The 28000-nt window shown below is 44.2% G+C and overlaps 1 pseudogene; it reads left to right on the top strand.

Annotated features, from left to right (window-relative positions):
- The first annotated feature begins 386 nt into the window (after nt 1–386).
- Nucleotides 387–27200, top strand: LOC146182773 (ATP-dependent RNA helicase vasa pseudogene; annotated as a pseudogene).
- Nucleotides 27201–28000: the final 800 nt, after the last annotated feature.

The raw sequence follows: 28000 nt of genomic DNA, 5'->3' as shown, positions 1-28000 counted from the left end.
GAACATTCGGAAGTAACTTCTGCGCCGGTACACGAAGATGGGTTCTGACGAAGCCCTCTTAAAAATTCTGTCTTTGCCACTGACCAGGGCGCCAATATTATCAGTGCCCTCCGCCCTTACACAAGAATGAGTTGTAGCGCTCACATCGCGAACACTGTACTCAGAATGCCTATCTTTCTGAAGATCTGAGCTGAGCTGCGCGAGCAAATGCCGAAAATGAAGGCTGCCGTCACTTTTTAAAGCAAAGCGGCCTCGTAAGCAAGCTTCCACACACCGTGTGCCAGGAAGTGAGCACGGGATGGAATGCAAAGCTTGCAATGATAAGATCAGTTCTGACTCAATACGAAGACATTGAAACCTTGCTTGAATCGAGAGAGAAGTCCCTGATGGAGGATGTCTGCAAGGTGAGATTGACGGACATTGCTGACTTCCTTGAGCCGTTCGAAGAGGCAACCGATAAGCTTGAACAAGGCAAGCAGCCAACATTGCCACTTGTTCTTCTTTTCTTTACGAAGCTGAAGAAACACATTGCACCTTCTACAGCCAACTCACAAATGATCATTCTGAAGAGAAGAGCAATGCAGGTATTTTTTTCTTTTTTTTTGTCGATATTTATTGCCTCAGGGCATCAGTAGGATATGAGATGAAGAATGAATGAACATTTGAAAGTAAAATGTAGCCCGGGGAACTCCTTTCAATTGCAACACTACAACATTGCATCGCTGTTTGCGAGAAAATGAGGGAAACGCTGTAGGATATGCCATCACGTTCTGCAGGAGAAAAAACTACCAGCAACCAATCATCATGTGCGAAGCGACAAATGCTGATGCATGAGTGTCAGCAGTGGCACGACACCGTCGAAACTCAAGCTGATGAAGACGAGCTGGGCAGCTACTCGCTGACACATACAGCAACAGCAATGACAGTGTGCGGCTGTGGTGGAAGACTCATGCCGAAGAGTTTCCATGCCTTTCTCTCCTGGCCAAAAAGGTTCTGTGCATACCAGCCACAAGTGCCCGCAGCGAAAGGAACTTTAGTGGCGCTGGTTTCATGAACGACGAACGTGATTGCGGCCAGATATGCTCTGGACAGCATTTTCCCCATGAGAGACAGAATCTGAGGTCCCTACTTGCCTTTACATACCTTCTTGCCACTCCCTCGCCGCCCACCTTAACCTTGAGGGTCTTCTTTGGCTTCGGGACATCCATTTTTTTGTATTATTTCTTTGTCACGCCATCATTCTTTGAGTGTTCATTTGAAAATTACAAGGCGGCAGTCCGCCTCCCTTAGATCCCTAGATCCTAGGAATGTAATGTCACGAGCGAATCGGATATTACAGAGGCGTTAGGAATATAGATGACAAGGCAAGACAGTGCTTATGGCGAGAGGGTCAGGAGAAATCTTTTTTCAGGTAAGTGTCAGGTTTAATGCCAGGTGTGAAAATATAACGATTGAAGTAAGGCTAGACGGGCTTTCTTTCTGCTTTCATTAAGTGGATCAAGGCCGGCGAGAAGTATCATATGAAGGTGAGTCACGGCGTCTGTATCGATTAAAAATAAAACGGGCTGCTGAGCATTGAATATTCTCAAGTTTTGAGTGTCATTCGATGTATAAGGGTCCCATGCCACACAGGCATATTCAAGTGTTGGTCTGATATATGCTTTGTATGCCTTACGTTTTAATGGGCTTGGACACTCACCCATTCGATGTTTTAAAAAACCCAGCTTTTTACGTGCTGTGTAGAGTATATACTGTCAATGTGCCTTGTCCATTTTAGTCTGGAAGTAATCGTTAGGCCTAAGTATTTATATTCATTTACCTGCGTGACTAGGTTTCTGTTTATGTTATACTGAAATTCAAGTTTAATAATTTTATTTGTGATGCTAAGTACAACAGTTTTCTCAAAGTTAATGGCCATCGCCCATTCATTGCACCATCGTTTAAAAAATTGCAAATTTTCGTTTAGAGTTATTTGATCATGAACGGATTTATTATCTTTTAAAATTATACAGTCATCGGCAAATAATCTAATCGAAACTGTTGGTTCCAGTGCTTCGACCAGATCAATAATATTAAGATTAAACAGTGTAGGCCCTAAAACCGAACCCTGGGGAACGCCAGAAAGGACATCTAGTAAACAAGAGTCGACACCATTAACAGTAACAAACTGTTTACGCTTTGTGAGATAAGAGGATATCAAATGTAAAATTTCACTAGGCACACCAATCACTTGCATTTTAGGGATCAGCTTATTATGAGGCACAATGTCGAAGGCTTTTGAGTAATCTAGTAAAACAATGTCAACTTGTCCTCCAATATCTTTGATTTTAGAAATTTCATCAACTGTTGTAACTAACTGTGTAGCTGCGTAGCATTTTCCCCCATTCCTTCCCAGCCCTAGCTTCTCAGTACATCGGCTCATTCGCAGCAACATCGCTGGAGAAACCTGGCCTCCTTGCTTACAGTTATTTGAACGCGACTGCGTTAAGAAGCCCCATTTTCTCGTAAACCCGGTGTCGTCAGCGCTTTGAAAAAAAACTTCCGAGCATACCTCCCTCAGGTGGTATGTGGAAGGTATGACAAGGCACAGAATGGTCACTGGGTTCCGCGTCCTCGAATGCCCTATTTCATCGGTGTTATCAAAAGGGGCAGCGAAAAGAAATTTATATTTATTCTGGAGCCAAGACTGAGCAGTTTGTTCGAAGCATCAATCCTGAACATCATGGGTATTTCAAAGTATTCATTGCAAAATTTTCTTCCTAAACCAGTAAATCACACGACGGTGCGCTCTTTTAGGTAGATGGTACGGGTGGGCGAACATCATATTATGCTAACTATAGTTGACGACGAAGCGGAGATCAGTGGCTAGTTGGCGTAGACGATGAATTGCGCAGCGCTCTTCCAATGTCTGCAAGATCGGAAGAAGAGGTTATGTTCGCCTTGATGGTGGCTGCGGTTTTCTTCTTCGAGTGACCGTGCTGTGCTACTGTGCTGGAGTGCTGTTCTGCTTTTTTCTCCTGACTGCTGGATCCTATCTTGTCTCCAAGCCAGACCGTTCTCTCTGGCGAGGCCATTTCACTTCGGGGGATTGGCAAGTATTTGTTTTAAACCGAACCTAGGATTCATGTACAATTAGGCCTATAATGTCTCTAGCTTCCCCAGGTGGGGGTTCGGCATCCTGGTTTGCCAGTCTGCCGGCCCAAAGCTTGGACTTGGAATCGTTCAAACGAAATGGAATAAAGATAATACCGGTGGCATTTGTACCAATTGGGGATGGATTCCTGAAGTTGGAAAATCCAAAAATAATCCAGGAGCAGCGGAAGGCTGTCACCCCCCACTGCCTAGAAATCTCTGAGGTGCCTCCGTTTGGCAGGAGAGGTATCCTATGTAAGTCATCGAATATACAGTGTGTGTCTGACTTGCTTCGATGCACATCGCTTGCATCACTGGCAGTAAAACCTTTTATACATGAACAGCTGGCATGTGCAAAAGGTATTATTATACGCGGCGTGGATTCGTCGGCTTCTCCGCAAGAAATGATTGAGGAATTTAATGAGGCTGGCATTGGCATCTTATCACTATTCCGTTGCAGAAGGGATGCTGGTGGATTTAGGGTGCCGACAGAATCGATGATAGCGAAGGATGCCGGGGCTAACTGTCCAACAGAGATTAAGATATGGCCCATTGTGTACCGTGTAGATCCCCTGCAGGCTCGCCCTTTGCAGTGCAAAAACTGCTGGCGATTCGGACACAGCAGCAAGGCGTGCAAATCCGCATCACGCTGCAGACTGTGCGGAGACAACCATTCATCTGACATGTGCACCTCTGCTGTGGTAATTTGCGCACTATGTCACGCAGATCACCCTGCTGATGATGGCTCATGCTCAAAACGCGCAGATGTACAAACTGTTCTTAACATTATCCAGCATAAAAAGTGTTCTTGAGCAGATGCCTATGCACAGCTAGACCATAAGAGGAATTCGTATGCAGCTTGTGCAAAAACAATAGCTTCGGATGTGGAAACAGGAATGACAAAGTCGGTTGCCTCAGCTATAGAGAAATCTCTTGAGGGTTTCTTCAAGCGTATGTTAAGCACGTTTACAGAAGCTGTGTCACAGGTCATAGCTACAAAGATTGGTTCGAGCGAAATTGCAGCTTTGCAAGTTGGCAACCCTATTATAGCTGAATGCCATGCTCCTATGGTTGCTAGGGCCTCTGTTGAGGGAGATTCTACCCAGACGACGCCTGCTCCTTTTTCTGCAAAGAAAGTACAGAGTCAGGGTCCTGTGGATACCCACGTGTCCACCGTTTACCCATTGGATGTAGAGATGACATGTTCATCCCAGAAGCGTCGCGCTTCTTCCTCTCCCTCGAAATCCGCCCATTCTAACACTAAAATTAAAAAAGGTTCCCCTAATTTTCAGAATAACATTGATGTCTTAAAGGAGGCAGTTACAGCCTCCCGGATTCTACAATAATCATGGCGGGGTTAAAAGTACTACAGTGGAATTGTCGTTCAATTGCATCTTCGTTTCACGATTTACAGAATCTTATCTCAAATTTCAGCCCAGACATAGTTTTATTACAAGAAACTTGACTTTTGCCAAATCGGCCATTTCCTCTAAAGTATTTTAGAACTTTTAGATAAGATCGCACTGGCGGCCGGGGTGGCGGCTTGCTAACATAAATTTCGTCAAAAAACAATTCATCGGGCGAAGGTGTCACACAGAATTCTACGACAAGACTGCGAACTGCTTGCAGTTGATATCGGAATTCCATAGTCTGCTCCTCTCACTATTGCAAATGTCTACTTCCCAACAGGTGTCCGTACAACAGATTGTTTAAGTGATCTGTTGAGTTCGACCAACGGACTGATTATTGCTGGCGATTTTAATTCACACCATGTTATTTGGGGTTACCGTTCAGATATATCTGGGTAGCGACTTTGGAACTGGATGTGTGTAAATGATGTGCATTGCTGTAATAGTCCAGGCATAACCTACATGCGAGCAGCTTCTAGGTCAGTAATTGATTTAGCGTCAGCAGCAAATGGATTAAGGGTCTCATCATGGACTACGGTGGATTGTGGTAGATCTAGCGACCACTTTTCAGTTACGTTTATCATAGAATCTACTCCCCTAATTGTGAACAAAATTTGTCAACCATAAACTATTTAAAAAGTTTGTGAATTCCTCTTTTTCCTCCATAGCATCATCTCAGCATTCTGAACGTGCTCAACAAGCACTCTCTTCGGTGCTAGATGGCACTGAGCGTTCAGTGTTCACTGTGAAATCGTCTGTCCCTAACAAAATGTCATGCCAATGGTACAACGAAGAATGTGAGAAAGCATTCCGTCGTAGAAAAGCTGCGTGGAAGAGCCTTACCCATAACCAGTGTCCCCAAAATTGGATAAATTATAAATTTTATGCGGCTTCATTAAAAAAAACTATTCGTATAACAAAGGATGAGTATAATGCTAATATGAATATTTATCGCCCTAATCCAATTAAACGGAAGGCATTGTATAGGCTCATGGAACGCAACCAAAGTTCTTCTCCACCACATATAACCGAGTCAAGGTGTTATCACCCAATGAAGCAAAAGAGAAACTTCAACATATTGCGAACGGTCTTGCTATTCGCTTTCAAGCGCAAATGGTGGCTCCGTTACTTCGACCTACTCCACGTGCTGATTTCGTTGCAGAGGAGCCACCGGAATTGCATTGTATAGCGGCTGCTATGAAACCTGCAGCTCCTGGTTGTGACGGCATTACAGTGGCTATGCTGAAAGCTTTAGTGCAAGACCACAGCTTGGAAGTGTTGAATATTGTCAATTTTTCTCTAGAAACTGCTTGGTTACCTCAAGACTGGAAAGTTGCAATAATTATACCAAGTCTCAAAGATCCGAAAAAAGGCTTTGATTTGGATAATATTCGGCCAATTTCTCTAACTTCAAATCTAGGGGACTTATTGAACGCATAGTTCACCTGCGCCTGACAAACCATGTGATGACCCTGAATGCATTTAGTGATACACAAATTCGGTTTCGTCAAGGGTGCTCGATTTGGACGGCTCATATGGATTTGGAGAGTAGAATTAGGTTAGCAATGAAGAAGAAAGAAGTGAAGGCATTGGTCACTTTGGATATCGCCAAAGCATATGACAGTGTAGAACACTCTATACTGTTGAATAAGATAAACGAAATTAGGTCACCTTTTCACATGTCTGCATGGCTAAAAGAATTCTTAAGCAATAGAAAGTTTTTCTGCAAGAGAGGTTCTATAACTTCGGAAAATTATTGTCAAACTACAGGCGTGCCTTAGGGATCGGTGCTGTCTCCATTGCTATTTATTATATTAATGAGAGATATTCCAGTTCATCTAAATATAAAAGTGTGCGTGTATGCGGATGATATTGCCTTTTTCTCTTCTGCACGAGATGTTCATTCTTTATATCAGCTATTGCCAGCCTACTTGAATGCCCTTGAAGTTTGGCTCGGAAAAGTAAAATTATTTTCAACGTGAAGAAATCCTCAGTGCTCGTTTTCCCATCGGCACACCCTCTATATATCTCCCTTGCGTATTGCGGTTCACAAATCCCACAGGTTGAATTGTTAAAGTACTTTGGTGTATTCTACCACTCCCAATTAGACTGGCGGCCTCATATCAAAGGTAATTGCCTGAAAGGTGAGCGAGCCCTTGGTCGCCTGATTAGAATTAGCCATAAGAAATTTGGTATGCGTAGAGATACTTTTTTGTTTCTCTATAAAACTTATTTGAGACCAATTCTAGAGTTCGGCTATGTTCTTTTCTCGGGCAGTCCTAAATACAAACTACGACCTTTGTTGCTACTGGAGAGGCGCGCTTTATAACTATGTTTGGGGTTGCCAAAAACAGTTTCAAATGCAGTCCTCTATTTAGAGGCCCGTGTACGTGACTTGAAATCTCGATTTGAGCTGCTCACTGTGCGAACCTTTTTACGAGCACTGGAATCTCTGTCTGGAGTGGCTTCTCCCATTTTTATTACACACCAATCTCAGTTTCTAGATTATCATTGGCCGCAATATAAGCAACCACCATTTGTATTTACTCAGTTCTTGCTGTCCAAAATTGCAGTTTCGCTTACGTCAGTAAGACGTGTTGGCAATGTTCAAGCTACTTCCACACTGTGCTTTGACCATTCGTTGCCATCTAATGCAAAACATTGACTGCCACGTTAATAGAGGGGCACCTTGAAGATTATCTATTACAGTATCCACGACACGTACCTATTTTCACAGATGTCTCACAACGAAATGAAAAAGCAGCAATAGGGATTTACTCCCAAACACTTGATTGGAGTTTTTCTGTACGGATCCCTGATTACACACCAATATTTACTGCTGAATTGCTTGCAATCGGTTTGGCCCTTCAAAACGTTCCCGGTAATGTTACTCACGTAATCATACTCTCTGACTGCCTGTCAGTCTTAGCAGCATTAGAAAGTCCGAAAATCCCTCTTTTGCAACAAACCCTGATGTTTTTCCTTCCCTTACATTTTCAGGAAGTACGTTTTCAGTGGGTTCCGGGACACTGCGGCATCGCTTCTAATACAATGGCGGATTATTTACAAATTCAGCTCTCAATGTTGTACCCTATATTATGTTGCTAAATATATCCCGTTTTGAACGGTTTCAAACCTTAAACTCCTTGAGCCATGAGCCACTCTTTGCGACTATGGATCTTAACCATTTAAATTTCCATTGGAATGCCCGATGTTGTACCTCGAGGCATTGTGAGGGTTCCATGACGCTCATGCATTGTAGAATTCCTTCCCTCAATCTTTATTTATGTCGCTCTGGATTCACGCCGTCGAATCTTTGTGCGTCATGTAATGACGTGGAAACAATGAACATTACATCCTCTCCTGCCACAGGTATGCTACTCAGAGAAGAAATTATCTAGAAATACCTCTTACTCGCCTAGGATTGCCATTTACAGTTCCTGTCCTCCTCTCCTTTGGTGCAACCGTCAAAGGGTACGCCCTGAAACCGGTGTGTGACTTACTTCATAATTCCTCATCATCATCATCAGCCTGACTATACCCACTGCAGGGAGAAGGCATCTCCCATATTTCTCCACTTAACCCGGTTCTGTGTTAGCGGCATCCACTTGACCCCCGCGAACTTCTTAACCTCATCCACCCACCTAACTTTCTGCCGCCCCCTGCTACGGTTTCCTTCCCTTGGAATCCAGTTTGTTACCCTAAGCGACCATCGGTTATCCTCTCTTCGCACTAGATGTCCTGCCCATGCCCATTTCTTCTTCTCAATTTCCACTAGAATGTCGGTAACTTGAGTTATTTCTCTGACCCACTCTGCACGCTTCCTATCTCTTAATGTTACCCCTAACATTTTCGTTCCATGGCCCTTTGGGTTGTCCTCAACTTAAGCAGAACTCTCATGGTTAGCCTCCACGTTTCAGCCCCATAGGTGAGTACAGGTAAGATGCAACTGTTGTATACTTTCCTCTTGTGCGACACCGGTAAGCTGCTAGTCGTAATCTGCGAGTGCTTGCCAAATGCGCTCCATCCCAATCTTATTCTTCTTGTTATTTCCTTTTTATGGACCGGATCTGCGGTTACTACCTGTCCTAAGTAGACATAATCGCCTACTACTTCCAGTACTTCGCTACCTAATGTAAACTGCTGTTCCCTCCCGAGGTTGTTGAACATTACCTTAGTCTTCTGTATATTGATTTTCAAGCCTACCTTTCTACTTTTCCTGTCTAGCTCATCAATCATTATTTGCAGTTCATCACCCGAGTTGCTTAGCAAGGCAATGTCATCAGCAAATCGCAGATTACTGAGGTATTCTCCATCTACCCTTATCCCTAACTGCTCCCATTCCAAGTCTCTGAATACCTCCTCTAAGGAAGCTGGGAATAGTACTGGGGAGATTGTGTCTCCTTGCCTAACACCTTTCTTTATGGGAATTTTGTTACTTTCTTTATGCAGAACTAGGTGGCTGTGCAGCCACTATATACCGGGTGTCCCAGCTAACTTGTACCAAGGGTTACAAAATAATATATTTCAGGTAGGTCAGTGAAACCAGTTGCATACAGCTGCCAGCATCCTTGCGCACTACAGGCAATATTTTGTTTTCCAGTTACGTAATTAGCTAATTATGTTAATTTTTCGAATTTATTAAATACCGACTTTAGACCAAAAATGTGAATTGGAAACGTGTAGAGCACCTTCAGAAACCTCCATTCCATTAATTGCGATAAAGGAAGTCTCACGTGTATCATTTTTTCTGGGCTCAAAAGAAAGCCCACGAAATACAAATAATACCACGTGACTAGTGCATTTCTGCGCCGCGATTGTGGTGCTCTCAGTCGTGGTTTGAGCGAACGAAATTAGCTGCGGCCGTGTCTCCTTAGCCCTGTTAAAGCGGCAGGCCGATATGCCTGCAATGGCTTCTTCGCACGCGTCAGACAGCCGGCCCACGTGACGGTGCAAGTAGCAGCGAGAGCGGCGAGCCGACACCACCAGGATTCTAAAAAACCCTCCTTCTCTCCCATCAGCGAACTTTACAGCAAACGGATGAGCGATAAGGTATCAGCCACTGAATCTGCGCATACAAGCTTGGGTAAAGGGGCGAGATGACATCATGTGACTCGACTAAAATTAGCGCTGCACCTTCATTTGCCGGTTCTTTATCGTCATCCGCCTGTCGTGATGTAGGCTGCTGCTGTGCCCATGCTTGGCCAAGATCGCGGTGACGACGAGCGAACTCGCTCCAACCATCGCCAACATTTCTGCCTGCCGCTGCAACGGGACCAACGGGTCACGGCCGCAGCTGATGTCGTTCTCTCAAACCACGACTGAGAGCACCACAATCGCTGCGCTCAAATGCTCCAGTCACGTGGTATTATTTGCATTTCGTGGGCTTTCTTTTGAGCCCGGAAAAAAAGACGCACGTGAGACTTTCTTTATCGTAATTAATGGAATGGGGGTTTCTGAAGGTGATCTACAACTTTCCAATTCACATTTTTTGTCTAAGGTGAATATTTATTAAATTAGAAAAATTAACATAATTAGCCAATTAACTAAATGCAAAACAAAAAATTGCCTGTAGTGCGCAAGCAGGTTGGTAGTTGTATGCAACTGGTTTCACTGACCTACCTCAAATATATTATTTTGTAACCCTTGGTTCAAGTTAGCTGGGACACCCGGTATATCTTCCAGCAATTTCACGTATGGCTCGTCTACCCCCTGATTTAGCAATGCCTGCATCACCGCCGATGTTTCAACTGAGTCAAATACTTTTTCGTAATCAATGAATGCTATGTATAAAGGCTGATTATATCCCGAGCATTTTTCGATCACCTGATTGATGGTATGGATATGATCGATAGTAGAGTACCGTTTCCGAAAACCTGATTGATCCTTTGCAGAATTGCAGTCTAAGGTTGTCCTGATTCTATTAGCGATTACCTTAGTAAATACCTTATACGTACCTGACAGTATGCTGATTGGTCTGTAATTTTTAAGGTCCTTAGAGTCCCCTTTCTTATGAATGAGGATAATGTTTGCATTTTTCCATGGTTCCGGTACCGTCGATGACATCAGGCACTGCGTATACAGGGTGGCCAATTTCTCTAGCACGATAGCCCCCCCGTCCTTTAGCAAATCTGTAGTTATCTGATCCTCTCCAGCTGATTTCCCCCTTTTCATAGTTTCTAATGCTTACTTGACCTCGTCCTTCGTCACTGGTGGAACGTCTGACTGTTTTTCCCTACCGCCAATTTCGTTACGATGCTGACTACTTTGGCTGCTGTAGAGATCTGTATGGAAATCCACGGCTACTTCGACTATCTTGCCCATATTCGTGATGACGTTGCCCGCCTTGTCCCTTATCGCATACATCTGGTTTTTGCCTATGCCCAATTTCTCCTTTACCGCTTTAAGGCTTCCCCCGTTCTTTACAGCATGCTCAAGTTTCTCCATGTTATACTTTCTTATATCGATCACCTTGCGCTTATTGGTTAGCTTTGATATCTCGGCCAATTCGATCTGGTCTGTTGGATTGGAAGCTTTAATATTCTGGCGTTTCTTAATCAAATCGTTCGTCTCCTTAGACAGCTTACCGGTATCCTCTCTAACTATCCTACCGCCTACTTCTACCGCACACTCAGTAATGATATCTCTGAAGTTATTGTTCATTGCTTCTAGGGTAATGTCGCCATCCTCGGTTAGAGCTGAATATCTATTCTGTAGCGAGATCCTGAACCATTCTGCCCTCCTCCGCACCGCTAATTCGTTGATGGACTTCTTTCTTACTAATCTGCTGCGTTCCTTCTTCAGATTTAGGCTAATTCGAAACCTCACCATCCTGTGGTCACTGCATCACACTTTCCCAATTACCTCTACATCTTGCACAATGGCGGGGGTTGAACACATTATGAAGTCAATTTCATTTTTAGTCTCCCCGTTAGGACTTTTCCATGTCCATTTCCGGTTCTTCCGTTTGCTGAAGAAGGTATTCATGATTCTTAAGTTATTGCGGTCTGCAAACTCAACTAGTAACTCCCCCCTGTTATTCCTAGAAGCAATGCCATAGTCACCTACTGCCTTGTCTCCTGCCTGCTTTTTTCCTACCTTGGCATTGAAGTCGCCCATTAGTACAGTAATCTGCGTCTTTATTTTTCGCACTGCCAATTCTACATCTTCGTAGAAGCTTCCCATACAAACATTTCCTATGGTCAGCTATAAAAAATCCTTTGTACGGTCGGCTATAGATATTTGGCCCAAATATCTATAGCCGCTTCTATGGCTGTCTTTAGGTTTTTCTATAGTCTGTTCTATAGAAGTCTTTAACCTATTCTATAGACTTAGGGCTCCCCATGTACTGCAGTCTATAGCATTTTCTATGGCCGCATACAAACGTTCATCGCCAGTAATAAAAACTCCCGTGTATTGTCGGCTATAGATATTTGGCCCAAAAAGCTATAGCCTGCTATAGAAGTCTATATGGAATAATTCTGGTGTCCTAATATAAGTATTTGCAGTCTTTAGCATTTTCTATGGTCAGCTATAGAATATTCGCGCGCGTGTGCGTGTGTGTATGTGCGTGCGTGCGTGTGTTTGTGCATGCGCAAGTGTGTATGTATATGTGTATCATGCTCTATATCTTCGGACGTTTATTTTCAATTCGATGAATAAATAACAGAAAATTGGCCAGCCGTCCCCACGACTAAGACCATCATGGGTAGGAGGTACTCACTGCAGGCGTACTTCCATACGGCGACAGTGCTCCCACCAGTTATACCAAGATTGTAACCTAATCTTTTTTTCGTATAGCGTTGTAGTTGATTACATACGGTTTCTAGTTGCACACAGCACAAAACTCTTAATCAAGACAGAGTACAAGTCGCACGAGAGATTCGAACCGACGATATATGTACTTTTACTTTCATACAAAGGTGTACGCCTACTGGTCTATAGCTTTTGGTATATACAATATTCTATAGCCAGCTATAACAGGTTATATGACTTGCAGTCTGTAGCTTTAGAGGCATTGACATTTCTATAGACGGCTGAAGATAACTGCATGTCTACTAGTCTATAGCTTCGAGAGCATGCACTTTTCTATAGCCAGTTAAAGCAGCTTATATGACTTGCAGTCTGTAGCTTTAGAGGCATTGACATTTCTATGGACAGCTAAAGATAACTGTATGACTACTAGTCTATAGCTTCAGGAGCGTACATTTTTCTATAGACAGCTAAAACAGCTTATATGGCTATCAGTCTGTAGCTTTAGAGCCATTTAAATTTCTATAGACAGCTAAAGATAACTGTATGACTACTAGTCTATAGCTTCAGGAGCATACACTGTTCGATAGCCAGCTAAGAAGCGTATATGGATCGTAGTCTGTAGCTTTAGAGACATTCACATTTCTATAGACAGCTCAAGGTAACTGTATGACTAGTAGTCTATAGCTTCAGGGACATACACTTTTTTATAACCAGCAAAATCAGCTTATATGGCTTGTAGTCTGTCGCTTTAGAGGCATTCAAATTTCTATAGACAGCTGAAGATATCGGTATTACTGATATCCTATAGCTTCAGGAGCATATATTTTTCTATAGCCTGCTAAAACTGATTCTATGGTTAGCAGTCTGTAGTTTTAGAGCCATTCAAATTTCTATAGACAGTTAAAGATAACTGTATATCTAATAGCCTATAGCTTCATAGACATATGGTTTTCTATAGTTAGCTAAAGAGATTTTGTATGGTCCAGAAGCTATGGAAAAAGTGGTATAGAATTTTCTATAGCTGCCTATAAATATTTCAATGGCGCTTTATAGGCGACTATAAAAGTCCATAGAGAGACATAGCTGACCATAAACGTTTCCATTGAAGTACATAGACAATTTTTGTATGTGTTTCAACTGCCTGGTCATCATAACTACATGTAGGTGCATAGGCCTGTACAACCTTCAGTTTATACCGCTTATTAGGCCTAATTACGATGCCTGCAATCCTCTCATTAATACTATAGAATTCATCTATATTACCCGCTATATACTTATTGACAAGGAAACCTACTCCTAGTTGTCGCCTCTCTGGTAAACCTCGATAACACAGTACATGCCCATCCTTCAGTACAGTATATGCCTCATTCGGCCTCCTAACCTCACTAAGCCCTATGACATCCCATTTCATACCTTCTAGTTCCTCTAACAGCACTGCTAAGCTAGCTTCACTAGCTAGGGTTCTAACGTGAAACGTTGCCAGAGTCAGTTTCCAAAGGCGGCCTGTCCAGCGGAGCGAGAAGTTCTTAGCACCCCCTGCTGCGTCACAGGTCTGACCGCCGCCGTGGTCAGTTGTTCCGCAGCCACTGGTGACTGAGGGCCGGGGTTTTATGGAGCTCATCATAGGAGGTTGCGGCCAATTACTGCACCAGGGTGGCCAACTCCTGTTCTGGTGAGGGAGTGCGATGCCGGATGTGTTCACCGGAATCTGGTCGCACCCCAAACCTGTTTATGCCATTCCATCGACACGCGGATTTTTAATTTTTTTTTTCATCCGGTGGAGAATTGGGCGGCACCGGAATTTGAACCCCGGTCCTCTTGCATGCGAGGCGGATGTTCTACCGCTACGCCACCGCTGACAGTATATACTGTCAATGTGCCTTGTCCACTTTAGTCTGGAAGTAATCGTTACGCCTAAGTATTTATATTCATTTACCTGCGTGACTAGGTTTCTGTTTATGTTATAATGAAATTCAAGTTTAATAATTTTATTTGTGAGGCTAAGTACAACAGTTTTCTCAAAGTTAATGGCTATCGCCCATTAATTGCACCATCGTTCCAAAAATTGCAAATTTTCGTTTAGAGTTATTTGATCATGAACGGATTTATTATCTTTTAAAATTATACAGTTATCGGCAAATAATCTAATCGAAACTGTTGGTTCCAGTGCTTCGACCAGATCATTAATATTAAGATTAAACAGTGTAGGCCCTAAAACAGAACCCTGGGGAACGCCAGAAAGGACATCTAGTAAACAAGAGTCGACACCATTAACAGTAACAAACTGTTTACGCTTTTTGAGAGAAGAGGATGTCCAATGTACAATTTCACTAGGAACACCAATCATTTGCATTTTAGTGATCAGCTTATTATGAGGCACTCTGTCGAAGGCTTTTGACTAATCTAGTAAAACAATGTCAACTTGTCCTCCAATATCTTTGATTTTAGAAATTTCATCAACTGTTGTAACTAACTGTGTAGCTGCGTAGCATTTTCCCCCATTCCTTCCCAGCCCTAGCTTCTCAGTACATCGACTCATTCGCAGCAACATCGCTGGAGAAACCTGGCCTCCTTGCTTACAGTTATTTGAACGCGACTGCGTTAAGAAGCCCCATTTTCTCGTAAACCCGGTGTCGTCAGCGTTTTGAAAGAAAACTCGCGAGCATACCTCCCTAAGGTGGTATGTGGAAGGTATGACAAGGCACAGAATGGTCACTGGGTTCCGCGTCCTCGAATGCCCTATTTCATCGGTTTTAGCAAAAGAGGCAGCGAAAAGGAATTTAATTTTTACTCTGGAGCCAAGACTGAGCAGTTTGTTCAAAGCATCAATCCTGAACATCATGGGTATTTCAAAGTATTCATTTCAAAATTTTCTTCCTAAACCAGTAAATCATACGACGGTGCGCTCTTTTAGGTACATGGTACGGCTGGGCGAACATCATATTATGTTAACTATAGTCGACGACGAAGCGGAGACAATCAGTGGCTAGTTGGCGTAGACGATGAATTGCGGAGCGCTGTTCCGATGCCTGCAAGATCGGAAGAAGAGGTTATGTTCGCCTTGATGGTGGCTGCGGTTTTCTTCTTCGAGTGACCGTGCTGTGCTACTGTGCTGGTGTGCTGTTCTGCTTTTTTCTCCTTACTTCTGGATCCTATCTTGACTGCAAGCCTGACCGTTCTCTCTGGCGAGACCATTTCACGTCGGGGGATTGACCAGTATTTGTTTTAAACCGAACCTAGGATTCATGTACAATTAGGCCTATAATGTCTCTAGCTTCCCCAGGTGGGGGTTCGGCATCCTGGTTTGCCAGTCTGCCGGCCCAAAGCTTGGACTTGGAATCTTTCGGACGAAATGGAATAAAGATAATACCGTTGGCATTTGTACCAAATGGGGATGGATTCCTGAAGTTGAAAAATCCAAAAATAATCCAGGAGCAGCTAAAGGCTGTCATCCCCCACTACCTAGAAATCTCTGAGGTGCGTCCGTTTGGCAGGAAAGGTATCCTATGTAAGTCCTCGAATATACAATGTGTGTCGGACTTGCTTCAATGCACATCGTTTGCATCACTGCCAGTAAAACCTTTTATACCTGAAACGCTGGCATGTGCAAAAGGTATTATACGCGGCGTGGATTCGTCGGCTTCTCCGCAAGAAACGATTGAGGACTTTAATGAGGCTGGCATTGGCATCTCATCACTATTCCGTTGCAGCAGGGATGCTGGTGGCTCTAGGGTGCCGACAGAATCGATGATAGCGACGGTTGCCGGGGCTAACTGTCCAACAGAGATTAAGGTATGGCCCATTGTGTACCGTGTAGATCCCCCGCAGCCTCGCCCTTTGCAGTGCAAAACCTGCTGGCGATTCGGATACAGCAGCAGGGCGTGCAAATCCGCATCACGCTGCAGATTGTGCGGAGACAACCATTCATCTGACATGTGCACCTCTGCTGTGGTTATTTGCGCACTATATCACGCAGATCACCCTGCTGATGATGGTACATGCCCAAAACGCGCAGATGAAGAAACTGTTCTTAACATTATCCAGCATAAAAAGTGTTCTAGAGGAGATACCTATGCACAGCTAGACTATAAGTGGAATTCGTATGCAGCTTGTGCAAAAACAATAGCTTCGGATGTGGAAACAGGCATGACAAAGTCGGTTGTCTCAGTTGTAGAGAAATCTCTTGAGGGTTTCTTCGAGCGTATATTAAGCACGTTTACAGAAGCTGTGTCACAGGTCATAGCTACAAAGATTGGTTCGACCGAAATTGCAGCTTTGCAAGTCGGCAACCCTGGTTTAGCTGAATGCCATGCTCCTATGGTTGCTAGGGCCTTTGTTGAGGGAGATTCTACCCAGACGACGCCTGCTCCTTTTTCTTCAATGAAAGTACAGAGTCAGGGTCCTGTGGATACCCACGTGTCCACCGTTAACCCATTGGACGTAGAGATGACATGTTCATCCCAGAAGCGTCGCGCTTCTTCCTCTCCCTCAAAATCCGCCCATTCTAACACTAAAAGTAAAAAAGGTTCCCCTAATATTCCGAATAACATTGATGTCTTAAAGGAGGCTTTTACAGCCTCCCAGATTCTACAATAATCATGGCGGGGTTAGAAGTACTACAGTGGAATTGTCGTTCAATTGCATCTTCGTTTCACGATTTACAGAATGTTATCTCAAATTTCAGCCCAGACATAGTTTTATTACAAGAAACTTGACTTTTGCCAAATCGGCCAATTTCTCTAAAATATTTTAGAACTTTTAGATCTGATCGCACTAGCGGCCGGGGTGGCGGCTTGTTAACATTATTTTCGTCAAAAACAATTAATCGGGCGAAGGTGTCACACAAAATTCTACGACAAGACTGCGAACTGCTTGCAGTTGATATTGCAATTCCACAGTCTGCTCCTCTCACTATTGCAAATGTCTACTTCCCAACAGGTGTCCGTACAACAGATTGTTTAAGTGATCTGCTGAGTTCGACCAACGGACTGATTATTGCTGGCGATTTTAATTCACACCATGTTATTTGGGGTTACCGTTTAGATATATCTGGGAAGCGACTTTGGAACTGGATGTCTGTAAATGATGTGCATTGCTGTAATAGTCCAGGCATAGCCTACATGCGAGCAGCTTCTAGGTCAGTAATTGATTTAGCGTCAGCAGCAAATGGATTTAGGGTCTCATCATGGGCTATGGTGGATTGTGGTACATCTAGCGACCACTTTCCAGTTACGTTTATCATAGAATTTACTCCCCTAATTGTGAACAAAAATTTGTCAACCATAAACTATTTAAAAAGTTTGTGAATTCCTCTTTTTCCTCCATAGCATCATCTCAGCATTCTCAACGTGCTCAACAAGCACTCTCTTCGGGGCTAGATGCCACTGAGCGTTCAGTGTTCACTGTGAAATCATCTGTCCCTAACAAAATGTCATGCCGATGGTGGAACGAAGAATGTGAGAAAGCATTCCGTCGTAGAAAAGCTGCGTGGAAGAGCCTTTCCCATAACCAGTGCCCCCAAAATTGGATAAATTATAAATTTTATGCGGCTTCATTAAAAAAAACTATTCGTATAACAAAGGATGAGTATAATGCTAATATGAATATTTATCGCCCTAATCCAATTAATCGGAAGGCATTGTATAGGCTCATGGAACGCAACCAAAGTTCTTCTCCACCACATATAACCGAGTCAGAGGTGTTATCACCCAATGAAGCAAAATAGAAACTTGAACAAATTGCGAACGGTCTTGCTATTCGCTTTCAAGCGCAAACGGTGGCTCCGTTACTTCGACCTACGCCAAGTGCTGATTTTGTTGCAGATGAGCCACTGGAATTGCATTGTATAGCGGCTGCTCTGAAACCTGCAGCTCCTGGTTGTGACGGTATTACAGTGGCTATTCTGAAAGCTTTAGTGCAAGACCACAGCTTGGAAGTGTGGAATATTGTCAATTTTTCTCTGGAAACTGCTTGGTTACCTCAAGACTGGAAAGTTGCAAAAATTATACCAAGTCTCAAAGATCCGAAAAAAGGCTTTGATTTGGATAACATTCGGCCAATTTCTCTAACTTCAAATCTAGTGAAACTTATTGAACGCATAGTTCACCTGCGCCTGACAAACCATGTGATGACCCTGAATGCATTTAGTGATACACAAATTCGGTTTCGTCAAGGGTGCTCGATTTGTACGGCTCATACGGATTTGGAGAGTAGAATTAGGTTAGCAATGAAGAAGAAAGAAGTGTTGGCATTGGTCACTTTGGATATCGCCAAAGCATATGACAGTGTAGAACACTCTATACTGTTGAATAAGATAAACGAAATTAGGTCACCTTTTCACATGTCTGCATGGCTAAAAGAATTCTTAAGCAATAGAAAGTTTTTCTGCAGGAGAGGTTCTATAACTTCGGAAAATTATTGTCAAACTACAGGCGTGCCTTAGGGATCGGTGCTGTCTCCATTGCTATTTATTATAATAATGAGAGATATTCCTGTTCATCCAAATATAAAAGTGTACGTGTATGCGGATGATATTGCCTTTTACTCTTCCGCACGAGATGTTCATTCCTTATATCAGCTGTTGCAAGCCTACTTGAGTGCCATTGAAGTTTAGCTCGGAATAGTAAAATTATTCTCAACGTGAAGAAATCCTCAGTATTTGTTTTCCCACCGGCACACCCTGTTTATATCTCCCTTACGTATTGCGGTTCACAAATCCCACAGGTTGAATCCTTAAAGTACTTTGGTGTATTATACCACTCCCAATTAGACTGGCGGCCTCATATCAAAAGTAATTGCCTGAAAGGTGAGCGAGCCTTTGGTCGCCTGAATAGAATTAGCCATAAGAATTTTGGTATGCGTAGAGATACTTTTTTGTTTCTCTATAAAACTTATTTGAGACCAATTCTGGAGTTCGGCTATGTTCTTTTCTCGGGCAGTCCTAAATACAAACTACGACCTTTGTTGCTACTGGAGAGGCGCGCTTTATGACTATGTTTGGGGTTGCCAAAACAGTTTCAAATGCAGTCCTCTATTTAGAGGCCCGTGTACGTGACTTGAACTCTCGATTTGAGCTGCTCACTGTGCGAACCTTTTTACGAGCACTGGAATCTCTGTCCGGAGTGGCTTCTCCAAATTTTATTACACACCAATCTCACTTTCTAGATTATCATTGGCCGCAATATAAGCAACCACAATTTGTATTTACTCAGTCCTTGCTGTCCAAAATTGCAGTTTTGCTTACGTCAGTAAGACGTGTTGGCAATGTTCAAGCTGCTTCCACACTGTGCTTTGACCATTCGTTGCCATCTAATGCAAAACACTTGACTACCACGGTAATAAAGGGACACCTTGAAGATTATCTATTACAGTATCCACGACCATAGCCTCCTTTATACTCTCTGTGCCCGTCAGCTGAACGCGATAACAATAGCGCGGCACCGTCGCGGATGTTGCGCGACGCCGCCGTTCTCACTGCTGGGGGCGCCACTGAAAGAGGGTCAGGGAGCAGACAGCGGGGGGAGTACCGCGTCGTTGCTATTTGCCACAAGCGGAACGTTTGCAATTAAATCTGTGTTACACCTTTCTATTCTACTTGAAAGGCGGATTTATCTACGAGTAACGGCCATTTAACGCATTTTGTTGCCGAGACGTGAAAATTTCAACATTGCATGCAATTTGCGCACTGCACATAACACTACAAGATTCATCAACAGTGTTCTGCTTTTTCTGCAGTTGCAGCTCGAATAAATACCAGCACAGGTACCAGCGTTTATTTACAGGTTAAAAAAAAAGCTGCTGAGAAAGCTAGAAATAATAAATGATTCAAATTGCACTCATCTAAAACAAAACTGAGGAGCATGCATAGCAGTATTTATTGACAGGTTTCAAGTCAAAAACAGCTGCTCTACAGTTTCATGCATTTCCGCGAAAGAGGCTTCTGGCTGAATGGCTTGTACAAGTCACGTTTGTCCGTTATTGTACTTGCATAGTTGATTAGCAGTGGCCTGATGAACCTGGTGGTCATGAGTTCAGCCAAAGTTTCACGGTGCCCTCTGTCATTTACAGGGCACTTCAGGAGGTGTGATTTGCAGATAGCTGGCACTGCTGCCTCTGTCAGGGTCTTCAGTGGCTTTTGAAGTTGTGGTTTCACTTTCAAAGCTGCTTCCGGGGTTGCATGTACGTCGGGTCGTCGGCAAACACAGAGGGCACAATGCCCTTTTTCAGACGGCGCCGTTTGCCCTCTAAGAAGTCCGAGTCTGTGAAATGTTTACTACAGACCTTCGAATAGCTCGAGGTACAGTTCGGGACCCAGCCATCTCTTCTTATCTTTTTAATCCACTGCTCGCGTAGCGAAGCTTCGGCAGGAATCTCGTGGAAGGAGACGCCAGGTTCCTTCTTTTTCCCGTCTGATCGGCACAGTGGCACACAGCAGTATGCCATCGGGATCTGTAAATTGAATATTCCGACTCTTAGCAAAATATTCTAAGTTTCTGCACTTCGTGCACAAAATAACTTGCTAATCACACTTGACAAACAAATGAAACTGAAATACATATTACAGTATTCGATTTCGCGGACATGGTAACGTATGCTTACAACTCTAACGTATGTAACGTTGAACACACAGTCGCTTAATTAAATAGCTGATAATGCGATGCGCCGCAAAGAAAACTTGCATAGAAACACGTGCATCATGCTGCGCACACGTGCTTACCAAAAAAACAAACAATTGGATATGCAAATTCACGCGCAAAGTTATCGAAACTGCAATACTGACGCATATGGCTCTTCCGAATGATAATATCAATCTTTATCGAGTCTTAATGAAGCAAAGTATGCGTTATTACTTCATTTAGTTCACCGAAAAAACACGGCCCGATCGCTGAACGATAAAGCAATTGCTATCACTCAGGTGTCTGTAATATGAACAACAAAAACAGCAACTTACAGGTTGTTCCAGCGGTGTAGTCCTGCTACGTCCAAATGCAGTAAGAGTAGCACCAAAACCTAGATGCAACAAGCAATGCTGGTGCACGAAATGAAAACAGCACGACGGAAGAACGTACGCCAAATGCGACTTGCTGCAACGCTACGCACGATACGCGAGCGGCAGGGCACCCTCTGTCGCCATCGCCATCTTTCGGCAGCTAGCCGCGTAACCTCTCGATGGTGGAGGAGGATGGGAGGAGGGGCAACGACGGCCACGGAGCGCGCCGTTGCCAGGCACAGAGGAGTATAAAGGAGGCTATGCCACGACACGTACCTATTTTCACAGATGCCTCACAACGAAATGAAAAAGCAGCAATAGGGATTTACTCCAAAGCACTTGATTGGAGTTTTTCTGTACGGATCCCTGATTACACACCAATATTTACTGCTGAATTGCTTGCAATTGGTTTGGCCCTTCAAAACGTTCCCGGTAATGTTACTCACGTAATCATACTCTCTGACTGCCTGTCAGTCTTAGCAGCATTAGAAAGTCCGAAAATGCCTCTTTTGAAACAAACACTGATGTTTTTCCTTCCGTTACATTTACAGGAAGTACGTTTTCTGTGGGTTCCGGGACACTGCGGCATCGCTTCTAATACAATGCCGGATTATTTAGCAAATTCAGCTCTCAATGTTGTACCCTATATTATGTTGCTAAACATATCCCGTTTTGAACGGTTTCAAACCTTAAAATCCTTGAGCCATGAGCCACTCTTTGCGACTACGGATCTTAACCATTTAAATTTCCATTGGAATGTCCGATGTTGTACCTCGAGGCATTGTGAGGGTTCCATGACGCTCATGCGTTGTAGAATTCCTTCCCTCAATCTTTATTTATGTCGCTCTGGATTCACGCCGTCGAATCTTTGTGCGTCATGTAATGACGTGGAAACAATTGAACATTACATCCTCTCCTGCCACAGGTATGCTACTCAGAGAAGAAATTATCTAGAAATACCTCTTACTCGCCTAGGATTGCCATTTACAGTTCCTGTCCTCCTCTCCTTTGGTGCAACCGTCAAAGGGTACGCCCTGAAACCGGTGTGTGACTTACTTCATAATTCCTCATCATCATCATCATCATCAGCCTGACTATACCCACTGCAGGGAGAAGGCATCTCCCATATTTCTCCACTTAACCCGGTTCTGTGTTAGCGGCATCCACTTGACCCCCGCGAACTTCTTAACCTCATCCACCCACCTAACTTTCTGCCGCCCCCTGCTACGGTTTCCTTCCCTTGGAATCCAGTTTGTTACCCTAAGCGACCATCGGTTATCCTCTCTTCGCACTAGATGTCCTGCCCATGCCAATTTCTTCTTCTCAATTTCCACTAGAATGTCGGTAACTTGAGTTATTTCTCTGACCCACTCTACACGCTTCCTATCTCTTAATGTTACCCCTAACATTTTCGTTCCATGGCCCTTTGGGTTGTCCTCAACTTAAGCAGAACTCTCATGGTTAGCCTCCACGTTTCAGCCCCATAGGTGAGTACAGGTAAGATGCAACTGTTGTATACTTTCCTCTTGTGCGACACCGGTAAGCTGCTAGTCGTAATCTGCGAGTGCTTGCCAAATGCGCTCCATCCCAATCTTATTCTTCTTGTTATTTCCTTTTTATGGACCGGATCTGCGGTTACTACCTGTCCTAAGTAGACATAATCGCCTACTACTTTTAGTGCTTCGCTACCTAATGTAAACTGCTGTTCCTTCCCGAGGCAGTTGCACATTACCTTAGTTTTCTGCATATTGATTTTCAAGCCTACATTTCTACTTTTCCTGTCTAGGTCATCAATCATTATTTGCAGTTCATCACCCGAGTTGCTTAGCAAGGCAATGTCGTCAGCAAATCGCAGATTACTGAGGTATTCTCCATCTACCCTTATCCCTAACTGCTCCCATTCCAAGTCTCTTAATACCTCCTCTAAGCAAGCTGTAAATAGTACTGGGGAGATTGTGTCCCCTTGCCTAACACCTTTCTTTATGGGAATTTCGTTACTTTTTTGTGCAGAACTATGGTGGCTGTGCAGCAACTATATATATATATCTTCCAGCACTTTCACGTATGGCTCGTCTACTCCCTGATTTCGCAATGCCTGCATAACCGCCGATGTTTCAACTGAGTCAAATGCTTTTTCGTAATCAATGATTGCTATGTATAAAGGCTGATTATATTCCGAGCATATTTCTATCACCTGATTGATGGTATGGATATGATCGATAGTAGAGTACCGTTTCCGAAACCCTGCTTGATCCTTTGCTTGATTGCAGTCTAAGGTTCTCCTGATTCTATTAGCGATTACCTTAGTAAATACCTTATACGTAACTAACAGTAAGCTGATTGGTCTGTAATTTTTAAGGTCCTTAGAGTCCCCTTTCTTATGAATGAGGATATCGTTTGCATTTTTCCATGGTTCCGGTACCGTCGATGACATCAGGCACTGCGTATACAGGGTGGCCAATTTTTTAGCACGATAGCCCCCCCCCCCCCCCCGTCCTTTAGCAAATCTGTAGTTATCTGATCATCTCCAGCTGATTTCCCCCTTTTCATAGTTTCTAATGCTTTCTTGACCTCGTCCTTCGTCACTGGTGGAACGTCTGACTGTTTTTCCCTACCGCCAATCTCGTTACGATCTTGACTACTTTGGCTGCTGTAGAGATTTGTATAGAACTCCTCGGCTACTTTGACTATCTTGTCCATATTCGTGATGACGTTGCCCGCCTTGTCCCTTATCGCATACATCTGGCTTTTGCCTATGCCCAATTTCTTCTTTACCGCTTTAAGGCTTCCCCCGTTCTTTATGCTCAAGTTTCTCCATGTTATACTTTCTTATATCGATCAACTTGCGGTTAATGATTAGCTTTGCTATCTAGGCCAATTCGATCTGGTCTGTTGGATTGGAAGCTTTCATATTCTGGCGTTTCTTAATCAAATCGTTCGTCGCCTTAGACAGCTCCGGTATCCTCTCTAACTATCCTACCGCCTACTTCTACCGCACACTCAGTAATGATATCTCTGAAGTTATTGTTCATTGCTTCTAGGGTAATGTCGCCATCCTCGGTTAGAGCTGAATGTCTATTCTGTAGCGAGATCCTGAACCTTTCTGCCCTCCTCCGCACCACTAATTCGTTGATGGACTTCTTTCTTACTAATCTGCTGCGTTCCTTCTTCAGATTTAGGCTAATTCGGGACCTCACCATCCTGTGGTCACTGCATCGCACTTTTCTGATTACCTCATCTTGCACAATGGCGGGGGTTGAACACATTATGAAGTCAATTTCATTTTTAGTCTCCCCGTTAGGACTTTTCCATGTCCATTTCCGGTTCTTCCGTTTGCTGAAGAAGGTATTCATGGTTCATAAGTTAATGCGCTCTGCAAACTCAACTAGTAACACCCCCCTGTTATTCCTAGAAGCGATGCGATAGTCACCTACTGCCTTGTCTCCTGCCTGCTTTTTTCCTGCCTTGGCATTGGAGTCGCCCATTAGTACAGTATACTGCGTCTTTATTTTTCGCATTGCCGATTCTACATCTTCGTAGAAGCTTAACCTGCCTGGTCATCATCACTACCTCTAGGTGCTTAAGCCTGTACAACCTTCAGTTTATACCGCTTATTAAGCCTAATTACGATGACTGCCACCCTCTCATTAATACTATAGAATTCATCTATATTACCTGCTATATACTTATTGACAAGGAAACCTACTCCTAGTTGTCGCCTCTCTGGTAAGCCTCGATAACACAGTACATGCCCATCCTTCAGTACAGTATATGCCTCATTCGGCCTCCTAACCTCACTAAGCCTTATGACATCCCATTTTATACCTTCTAGATCCTCTAACAGCACTGCTAAGCTAGCTTCACTAGCCAGGGTTCTAACGTTAAACGTTGCCAGGGTCAGTTTCCAAAGGCGGCCTGTCCAGCGAAGCCAGAAGTTCTTAGCACCCCCTGCTGCGTCACAGGTCTGACCGCCGCCGTGGTCAGTTGTTCCGCCGCCGCTGGTGACTGAGGGCCGGGGTTTTATGGAGCTTATCATGAGAGGTTGTGGCCAATTACTGCATCTGGGTGGCCAAATCCTGTTCGGGTGAGGGAGTGCGTTGCCGGAGGTGTTCACCGGCATCAGGTCGCACCCCAAACCTGTTTATGCAATTCCATCGACACGCGGATTTTTTTTTTATTCCGGTGGAGAATTGTGCGGCACCGGGATTTGAGCCCCGGTCCTCTTGCATGCGAGGCGGATGTTCTACCGCTACGCCACCGCTGCCGGCTTCATAATTATAATATTGCTACTGGAAAATTTGTGTGTTACCGCTGATCTGTCTGAATTGTATTTTTTATTATTATTGTTATTTTTAGTTATTTACAATTTTCTTCCTTTTTTCATTGTTTGCTATTACATCGCCTCAAAATTTCTAACTATTTTAGCAACACTAGCTCCTAATTATTAGCTTATCTATATCATACAGTCAAAACGACATTATCAAAAATATTATGTCGCCTACAATGAATTCTGGCCAATCCCTCACTGTGGGTATGTGCCATTACAACGAGGGAGAAGAAGAAGAAGACGATGAGGTCGTTGCTCTTTGGCGTAGGCAAACAACAAAGGAGAAGAAGAAGAAGAAGTTGGTTTCCTGGAACCGCGTTTAGACCGCTCCTCGGACCGCTTTCGGACTTCGGCAGTCCTCTAGACTCAGGGCGTTGCCTGGACGTTTGGCCCCGCGTTTACACGCTTCACGACGGATCTGACGCCGGTCCAACAGGGACTCAGCCGCCGGCTCCGCGGACAGTCGCCTGAGGTTGGGCCCCTTTCCACCCCTACGAGGATGACGCAGCCGCAATTTCCGAGCCACCTCGACATGGCCACTGATCCCAGGCTCTCAGCTCCGATCCTCTGCCAGCCGCCGCGAACACCACCATCTTTCCACGGCGACGTCTTCGAAGACGCTGAGGATTGTCTGGCGACCTTCAAGCGAGTGGCTCGGTACAACGGCAGGGACCTCATGGCGTGCGCTCAAATCGGATCTGGCAAAACGGCGGCCTTTATGCTGCCCATCTTGCACACGCTCCTTAGCGACAGTGTTCTGGAGAACCCGTCATTTCAAGCGGTGCAGACTCCTCAGGCAGTGATCCTCTCGCCAACGCGGGAGCTGGCCATGCAGATTGCGCAGGACGCGCACAAATACTCCTACGACTCTATCCTGAAGACAGTTCACATCTACGGAGGCACCTCGGTTCAGCACCAGCTGGCGCAGCTGTCTCGGGTATGCCACATCTTGGTGGCGACCACCGGGCGGCTCAAGGATTTTGTCGAGAAGGGCAAGATCTCGTTCGAGAAACTCCGTTTCCAGGTGCTGGACGAAGCGGACCGAATGCTGGACATGGGATTTGAGCCAGACGTGCGTACTCTCATGCGGCACTCGTCGATGCCGCCGCGTGGTGAGCGGCGCACCCTCACGTTCTCCGCCACCTTTCCGGAGTCGATCCAATTGCTGGCGCGAGAGTTTTTGAACAACTCCATATTTCTCAATCTCGGAATCCTTGGTGGCGCCAACTCTGACGTCAAGCAGCAGGTCTACCAAGTGACCCAATACGAGAAGCTGCTAGATATCCTAGGGGAGGAGGGCAGCGACCGGGTGATGTTCCAGAAGGGCCTAAAGACTACCAGCATTCACGGCGACAGGTACCAGCGGCAGAGGGAGGAGGCTCTGCTGGTATTCCGGCGTTGAACCTGTCCGGTAATCGTGGCGACAGCCGTGGCTGCTGGCGGCCTGGACATAAAGGACGTGCGGCATGGGGTGAATTACGACCTGCCGCAGTCTACTGACGAGTATGTGCACCGTGTGGGCCGCACTGGCCAGGTCGGCAACCTCGGAAAGGCATCCACTTCATCGATTGCGCCCACTAGCCACTGATAGTTTGTATCAATATACTTTTAGAGCTCAATGATTAAGGATATAAATAACTGAAATTGATGAATCACCTTTTTCAGTTTTTCTTTAGGGTTAACATTATGCTGCAAAACTGACGGTCGTCAACACTGAAGGCAATTAAATTTTCTTGAACAGCAGTGAGGCTCAAAATGTCTAATGTCACAAATGCGCATCTCATAGTTCGCTGATTATGTTTTCACTGATTGCACGTTTATAAACGGCTTATGTGAGGATGGCATTGCCGCCGAAACCTTGTTAATTTCTTCTACAACATTAGTATACAAGTGGCCTCTTCATTTGATTCAAAAGACATGAAACCTATGACATTTTATAGATGTGTAAAGCGTGGAAGCAAATTCCACGCGATTTCATAAGCGTATACTTTTGACATTCGATATTCGAACCAAGAAAATTAAAAACAAATGGCTCACATTTAATGTTTATAATTTTTTAGCATAATTCCCCTTAAAGTCACTATTCACAAAATTGAATAAGCAATCTAAATATTCATTCGTGTATATAATGTCTGCCTTGGTATATAACTCATCTGCATAGACTTACTGAAATATCTCGCAAGATTTCGAAAATGCGAATTTGAATTCAATAATTAGAAGTACCAGTATGTCCGAGTTCAAGTCGTGTGGGTGTGCGTTGTTGTAGCTGAATAGGATAGACATTACACGGCGCTGAGAGAAGCAAGCTTCTCATTTTGGAAGAAAGGAAGGAGCATTCGTCGGTAATTTAATTACGGGCCTTCATGACCTCTTGCTTTCCTGCAGCGA

This window comes from Amblyomma maculatum, chromosome 7 (genome assembly GCF_055883805.1).
Source record: "Amblyomma maculatum isolate TAMU_Amacu chromosome 7, ASM5588380v1, whole genome shotgun sequence".
Lineage (NCBI taxonomy): Eukaryota > Metazoa > Arthropoda > Arachnida > Ixodida > Ixodidae > Amblyomma > Amblyomma maculatum.
This window is presented reverse-complemented; position numbering and strand designations above follow the sequence as displayed.